At 39.9% G+C, this 8,120-nt stretch overlaps 1 long non-coding RNA gene across 1 annotated transcript; it reads right to left on the bottom strand.

Moving 5' to 3' along the window:
• Positions 1-5,659: 5,659 nt before the first annotated feature.
• On the bottom strand, positions 5,660-6,547 carry LOC119489001. Its single transcript, XR_005207066.1, has 3 exons — positions 6,302-6,547; positions 6,250-6,267; positions 5,660-5,756 (listed from the first exon to the last, which is right to left on the bottom strand). It is a non-coding gene; the product is annotated as an uncharacterized LOC119489001 (long non-coding RNA).
• Between the last annotated feature and the right edge of the window lie 1,573 nt (positions 6,548-8,120).

Here is an 8,120-nt window from a genome sequence, read left to right as displayed (position 1 = left end):
ATAAATCAGAAGCTAAAAATAGGCCTTGTTGTTGCAGACTCACGTTTTCCAGACATCTCGTAGCCATAACTGAGGTTTACGAGAGGTAGTCTGGTTGTAAGGGAGCTGGCCTGGTTGGAGCATCACTGTTCTAGTCCAGATGAAGTGCCCTGACACACCAAGCTGACCTGACAAAGAACTGATGCCGCCAAAGGACGACTGATAAAACGCTTTTCATATTTGCAGTATCCTGAAAAGTTGCGCCTTGCGTCCATACAGCCTTACCAGGTCGCTTTAGTAGAGATTTCTGTCCCCAGAGAAGAACGGTTAAATCTCGTTTTCGAATCCACAATATAGTTATCCTCATTTACATTTTTTTTTTTCTGTTGTCAGACAGCTGAACGAGAGTACAAAATAGTGATTTAATAGTAATTTCCAAGCCGCTGCGCTGCGGTGATACAGTCATTTTATATTCACGATGACAAAATCAACATAAATCCAGGTTAATGACAACAGCGTAAAATTGATCGATCACAGAGAAAGTTTGAAGTGACAGAAGGTTCTTCCTAACTTTACTCTCACATGGCGCCCCCAACACTCTGGCACTGGGCAGTTTACATCATCGTGTTGCAATGCTCTTTTTTTTCCCGTACACACTGAAACACCAAGATGGAGTTTTAAGATTTATACATAGGAGACTGTTTAGGAAAAGCTCAGCTTATTGGGCGAAAAAAGTCTGGACGGAGGACGTCTCTTTTTTTAGCTTTTTTATGTTTTAGCATTGATCACACAATTCAGTATCAATTGGACCCGTATTTCCCAGTTTTATACCATTGTAGCCGGAACAGTGTGCACAACATCACAGTGCTTGTTTTCTTTTTATTCAAGTGGTTTGTAAAGTCCTAAAGAATAGGGAAGCCACTGAGTGTGAAGTCATCTTATCCTCCATTTTAGGTATAGAAAACAACTCTCTGCGTCCGTTTCACGAGGGAGTCAAAATGAGCGTTTGCAGAAAACGTAACCTTTTTCAACTCCCCCACGCCATGTCAATTTCAGTTGTTTAAATACCACTTATAACGGCCTATATTTTACGCCATTCAAGCTCTACTATTTGGGGAAAGAAGCTCATGAAATATTAAGCTTAAACCTGGATTCAGATTAAATGAAATGCTATCAAACACGAACATTACACACGACCGCGGTAGTCAGCCATAAACGCCCAATCGTGACCCAATAACAGTCCCCAATAACCAATGGTTGGCTTGGTGTATCACGGCTTTCAGCTCCAGTGACTGCAACAATTAAAACAGGCTTCGCATCCTGAATCCCACGTCACCAGCCTCGGATTATCCCGAAGTTCAAAAGGTCAAAGGTCAAAGCATTTAAATAGCTAGCACATAGCACATAAATGTTAGGATAAAAAAATCCAGTGACCAAAAAATATCCATGGTTGACAATTAAGGGAATGGAAATGAAAAAAAAGGAAGAGAACTGTCCATCAGGTCATCTGATTGTAACGCCACATGATGTGGACTGTCAGAGCTCTTACTGATCGATAGTGTGATCTTCAACTGTGGAAGTTGGGAGATGTATACTTATATATTATATATAGATACATATATATTTTATATATTTTAGATTATATTTATTTATAATAAATATAAGAGTCATATATATATTACCTGATAGAGTTTCTGTATTGTACAGAGAAGTTCGATGTGTGATATTAAGACTCAAATGATTGTACAAGCATGAAGTTTGTGCACGGGTCAGTCTACATGTTTGATCTCAGGGCTTCTGGACTCTGGTATGACCAGAAATCAGCTGGATGTTTACATGAGATCACTATAAGATCTAAGGCTGTTAATTCAGCTTTTTTCGCTCTTTTATGTCATTTTATTTTCTTTGAGTTATTGTGGTTTTGTCGGGTTATCTTGTCTTCCTTTCTTTTATCTTTTTATGTGGGTTAAACTAAAAGAGGCTAAAAAGCTCCACAGAGCTGCAGAGTTATGGGTTCATCTCTACGAGTGACTCCTTTTTAAAATACAGTCTCAGTGAACTACTAATCAGGTTATTATGAAATTCCCCTTTGCTTTAGTTTTTTCTCTTTCCTTTAATTATTAGGTAAATTATTAATGATTCATTATTTTAAATTACTAAAGTATCATTTAATCATGCAACTCTTAGTTACTTAAGTAAAAGTGATTCTATGGATTTGTTGTACGTTTTATATTATTGGACATGACTGGAAAGTTTAAATGAAGGTTAATTAATTGCTTTTTGGGGTAAAAAAAAAAAATGTTTTTTTTGTTGGCTGTATACAAATCAGTTATTGGCTATGAAATTATGTTGCTTGCTTGTGTGTGTTTTCTGCTAAATAAAATGATTTTAAATGGCTGTTTCTCTTTTATTTCTTCCACAGTAAATGAACTGTCTCAAAAATTAATGTGTAAGGATTCACACCTTTAAATATTTATGATCATCTTATTTTATTTTTATTTTTTTTTAAGATATAAAGGAAAAATTTATCATGACATACAAGTTTAAAGCCCTGAGAACCATATCTTTATATATTACTAATATGAACAAAACTGAATGTGTGAAAACCACTTTGGAAAAGTGCTCCTCTTAAATACAGTCAGCACAAACCACTTTTTACAAGCATTCATGTGTTTTGTCCTATTTTTTTGTTTGCTTTAATCTAAGAGAAAACTATAATATCAGTAATATCATTATTACCATGTCCATAATAATAACAATAACAGTACAAAAATATGCACAAACCCCACAGTTGAATTAATATACGGAGCATTATACAAGCCAAAAACAACAACATAAAATTGATAAATGAGGTATTCGATAACCACTTGCATATGCGCTTGTTTTTACACAGATCAGGTTAGTTCTTTTAAACAATTTAAAACTGAATTAACTCCAAAATCATCTGAGAGACACAAGGTTCTGCAGACTTCCAACTTCACAGCCTCCTGAGTGACGAGACCTCGCCTACAGTTACTGACGACACAAATTCAAAAAAATGCAAAACCAAAACCAAGGTTGCATTCAGCAAAGTGAAGCTTCCATCAGCACTCGTCCCCCAACGCAGCTTCAATATCGAACGCAACAGTGACTGCAGCACACTCACACACACACACACACACACACGGATGCAGGCTCACAGGCACACAACACATCATATATACTCATCCACACAGCAAATCAGGTGGCAAGAGCTTGGTGAGGTGACCGGGGAGGGGTTGCTGGCTTGAAGCCCAGAGATCATCTTATTTTAAGCATACAGATTCCTCCATCTTCCTCCTGTAGCTGTTTTCCCCCTCCCTGATCTTCCTCAGCTCCTTCTGCACCAGAGGCTTCACAGGCAGGAGCCAGGTTGTGATCAGATTTTCCCAGGGAAGGGAGGGGTGATGATGTGTATGCCTCCTTGGTGTTGGGATAAAATAAATCCAGTGTTTAGCATGTGACATACTGAGTGAATGTGGGCAGAGTGGAGGATGGAGAGGCATGATTAAAGTCCCCAGAGATAAGAAGGAGGGCCTGTGGGTGCTGTATACGCCGCTATCACGACAACGTGAAAATTCCCGCGGCAGATAGTAGGGCCTCATGCTAACGGACAACAGCTCACTGTCCTTGCTGTAGAGTTGTTCTTTAATAGTGATGTGCCCAGAGTTACACCATCTATCATTCACAAACACTGCAAGCCCACCTCCTTTCCTCTTACCGCTCTCCCTCGTCCTGTCCGCCCGCACCAGCTTGAAACCGGCTGGAGTTAATGTAGTCAGCCATGTCTCCGTAAACAGCACGATGCTGCACGCCCGGTACTCCCTCTGATGTCGGGTCAGCGCCACTAACTCGTCCATCTTATTGGGGAGAGATCTCACATTCCCCATAACGATGGACGGGAGGACGGGTCTGTATCGTCTCCTCCTGGCGCGGCGCTCAGCTCCGGCACAGCTCCCCCCATCTCCTCCTCCTTAGCTCGCGGTGAACGTCAGGCCTCTCCTCGGGCAGCAGCGTTGTGTTACAGAGTGCTAACAGCTGATCCCTACTGCGCATCGGGTCCCCAGACAGGGTCGCATAAGTGCAAAAAACAGTAACAAAACTAAAGCAAAAACAGCGGTTTTGGTCTCCATAGTGCATGGATCACTTACAAACAATATCGCCTAAAAAATATCATAAAAAGAAGTCAAATTCACAAAAGTAAAAGAGAAAAAAGCTCAACAGTGAGCGAGATGTGCTCTGAGAAGCTCCCACTAGACGGGCGCCATCTTGACTACACATGACATCCATCTTCTGCGGTGTACCATTCTCAAACAGTTCATCAAAATGCTTGTGAATTTCAAACAGGTGGCTTTGTTGTGCAAAACCACACACACACACAGCGACATAAGGGGAAGCGAAAGAGCATGAGTCAGCATAGGCTGGACTACAACACAAACTGTGCCTCTGCAGTCATTTCTTGGATATCATCAGAGAGAACGCTGTTTCTCAGGTGAGTTCTGCATTTCATACCTTTCTTTGCTCTTCAATCTCTACATTTTTAATAATGATATTAAACAGACTGTGGCCACTAACTGAGACAGTACAGTAAACAGACTGAGCGGATTCTCTGCAAAGGAAATTAAATCCTAAGAAGAAGAATGGACATAAAGAAGTCCGTTATTCTCATTCATTCTGTGTAGTTTATTTCCTCTTGGGTGATTTAACATTGCATCATTTTATTCATTTGATATCTCCTTTGTCTTGTGCATGAAGTTGAACAGGTGCACTTTTCCCCCCCTTCCTCGCCCAGTGTCATGACATCTCTGAGTTCAATAAAGGTAGTCTACATTTAAGTTATTTAGTTGAAAGGTAATTTGTTCATTTTCCAAATAAGTTACTGATAACTCAAAGCAGAAATCTGTCTCTGCTATGCAGAGGAAGTTCACATGGAGGGATTTCACAGATTCACGTGGCTGATGAAACAACTGGTTCAATCTTGCAATATCCGCTCAAAGATTTATTCTTGTCTTTGTGGTTTGTGGCAGTTAATCATGAGTGAAGTTCATTGAAAAACACTCAATAGTTGTTCACCAGCTCTCACTGACTTCCGCTCAGCACTTCCTCTCGAGGTCTTACCCTCTCCAACACCATCTTAAGTAGATCTGGCCTTAATAACTGAGAACGCATTGTGATTTGTGAGTCAACAGTTTTTAATATATAGCAGTTTAAGAGCTCGTTAATGAAAGTCACATACTTTTCTGAGTAGTTTTAATGATTAATGATTAGACTGCTGTAATGTTAGTATGTTGCATTTTCAATCCTCCACTCCTCTGGAACAATGCACATGTCAAACGGTTATGAAAATACACTGTCAGTCTTTGCTTCCAGTTCTTCCAAACTGGAAGAACGTGGCTGCAGTTCTGGGACCACCAGATATCTCCCAAACTATCCACCAAAACCAGCTCCTGAATAAATCAGAAGCTAAAAATAGGCCGTGTTGTTGCAGACTCACGTTTTCCAGCCTTGAATCTCGTAGCCATAACTGAGGTTTACGAGAGGTAGTTTGGTTGTAAAAGAGCTGGGGCCTCATGTATAAACGGTGCGTACGTACTAAAATGTTGCGTACGCTGTGTTTCACGCTCACTGTAGCGAACCCCAGCCAGACAATGGTGAAGCGTACTGATGTTTCAGAAGCCTTTTATTTATGTTCAGCCGTCAGCCATATTTTGAACACAAATTCACTTTGCTTTCTGTAAAATCCTTCCTTCAGAAAACACCTTTCTTCCTTAAAACACCTTTCTTCAGAAAACACCTTTCTTCCTTAAAACACCTTTCTTCAGAAAACACCTTTCTTCCTTAAAACACCTTTTCTTCTTTAAACACCTTTTCTTCTTTAAACACATTTCTTCAGAAAACACCTTTCTTCCTTAAAACACCTTTCTTCAGAAAACACCTTTCTTCCTTAAAACACCTTTCTTCAGAAAACACCTTTCTTCCTTAAAACACCTTTTCTTCTTTAAACACCTTTTCTTCTTTAAACACCTTTCTTCAGAAAACACCTTTCTTCCTTAAAACACCTTTCTTCAGAAAACACCTTTCTTCCTTAAAACACCTTTCTTCAGAAAACACCTTTCTTCCTTAAAACACCTTTCTTCAGAAAACACCTTTCTTCCTTAAAACACCTTTCTTCAGAAAACACCTTTCTTCCTTAAAACACCTTTTCTTCTTTAAACACCTTTTCTTCTTTAAACACCTTTCTTCAGAAAACACCTTTTCTTCTTTAAACACCTTTCTTCAGAAAACACCTTTCTTCAGAAAACACCGTAAGAGCTAAAGGACAGACAAATAAAATACATTGAGCTCTTACTAAAAATGTAAACATTAGAAACCTTATCCATATACTGTATTTGCCATACACATTAACACCAATCAAACCTTAAGCCCAACATGTGCACATGAAAAGCTAGAAAGCTAGCATTACAGCAATCTCCATGAAAAGCTAATGTTAGCAAGACCGTCAGAATGACAACACAATTAAACACACACACTGTAATTGCGTGCTTTCCCTCCTTCAGTAAATCTCCGTAGCAGTATCCTTCTTCCGCCAGGAGGTTGCGTCAAAATAAAAGTCCAGTAATGTAAAAGGGCGACTTTCAAAATAAAAGTTTGTAGAAAGTAATTACCTTATAAACAGACCTTAATGCACATTTAGGAGTCATTTACACTCACGCCGGGATGTATAAAAATCAACGTGACGTGAGAATGTGCGGGCAGTCTTCCAAACTCTGTCATTTGGCAGTATCAAACTACAAAGTCCTGAAACTCGCTAAATGTGTAAAAATATTTTTTCCACTCAACTTACTGAGCTTTATTTATGATGTGGGATCAAAAAAACAACAACACATATTTCTTAACTAGTTTGCGCATAAAGTTTAACATCAGAGAGGCACAACAAAAACACATTTAAACTAATTTCCCAGAGATGACATGACTTAACCACCGTGCCAAAAACAAAATCACGTGCTGCACAATGTGGCAAACCACCGTGGTGAGCCTGTGTCCCCTGGAGCTACAGATGGATGAACCGGATCCTGGCACACCTAACAATGAGCCAAATGCAGCAGCTACACGGCGCCGTTTGGATGAGATACACAGAATGTAAAGCAACGAGGTGAGTTGAGACAAACGTTTTTTTAACAAGATCTTTTAATATATGACTTATCCCACCATCATTCATTCTTTTTAATTCGTTGCATATATATATTTTATCCTTCATTGTATTGACAATCTCTCTCTGTGACTCCAGCACAGCGTATAGTATATATTTAGTGAGGACGCGGCCAGACCGGCGCCTCTCAGCAGTCGAGGCACGGGGCGCAGCTGATCGTGCGCCCTCGGAAGCCTTCGGGAGCCCTCGGGAGCCTTCGGGAGCCTTCGGGAGCGCACGGTCAGCTGCTGTGGAGACGTTGCGTTTGTTACTGATTCCTGATGAAAGACCATCAAATAAAATATGTTTTCTAGCTTCCACCTCAGTAACAAACACTTCAATTTCACACTCTGTGAAATTCTTCTTTTTTGTTCCTTTTCCAGCGTGATTTGCCGTTGTTATTGTTATTTGGACAATAAGTGACAGCATGGAGCGTGTTTGTAGTCATTTGCATAGTCAATGGGAGGAGACAAGGCGGACCAAGTGGCACGTGCAGCTGCGCTCAATTTCACGTCAAGTGGGATGTATAAAGGAAAGGTGCGCAGGAACAGGCGTACGCACGGTTTTATACATGTGAAAATTTCTGTGCGTATGTACTTTTCCAATTTTGTGAGTACGCCATCTTCCAGTGTGAAAGCTGCGCAGTCTTTTATACATGAGGCCCCTGGCCTGGTTGGAGCATCACCGTCTTTTGACTTAAGGTCTGGTGTTCTAGTCCAGATGAAGTTTTTATTCTAATCATCTTTGACATTTTACTTTTGAGTTTGTGCTCCTTAAATCTGCATTATATTTTTTTGCTGCAAATCTTTAACCTTAAAAACACAACATCGACATTAGGACTGCAACTAAAGTTTGTTTCTTTTCATAAGTGATTCATCGATTTGTCTGTAAAGTGGTAGAAAGTTGTGAATAATGCCCATTATAATTTCCCATA

Source organism: Sebastes umbrosus, chromosome 5 (assembly GCF_015220745.1).
Source record: "Sebastes umbrosus isolate fSebUmb1 chromosome 5, fSebUmb1.pri, whole genome shotgun sequence".
NCBI classification, from domain to species: Eukaryota; Metazoa; Chordata; class Actinopteri; order Perciformes; family Sebastidae; genus Sebastes; species Sebastes umbrosus.
This window is presented reverse-complemented; position numbering and strand designations above follow the sequence as displayed.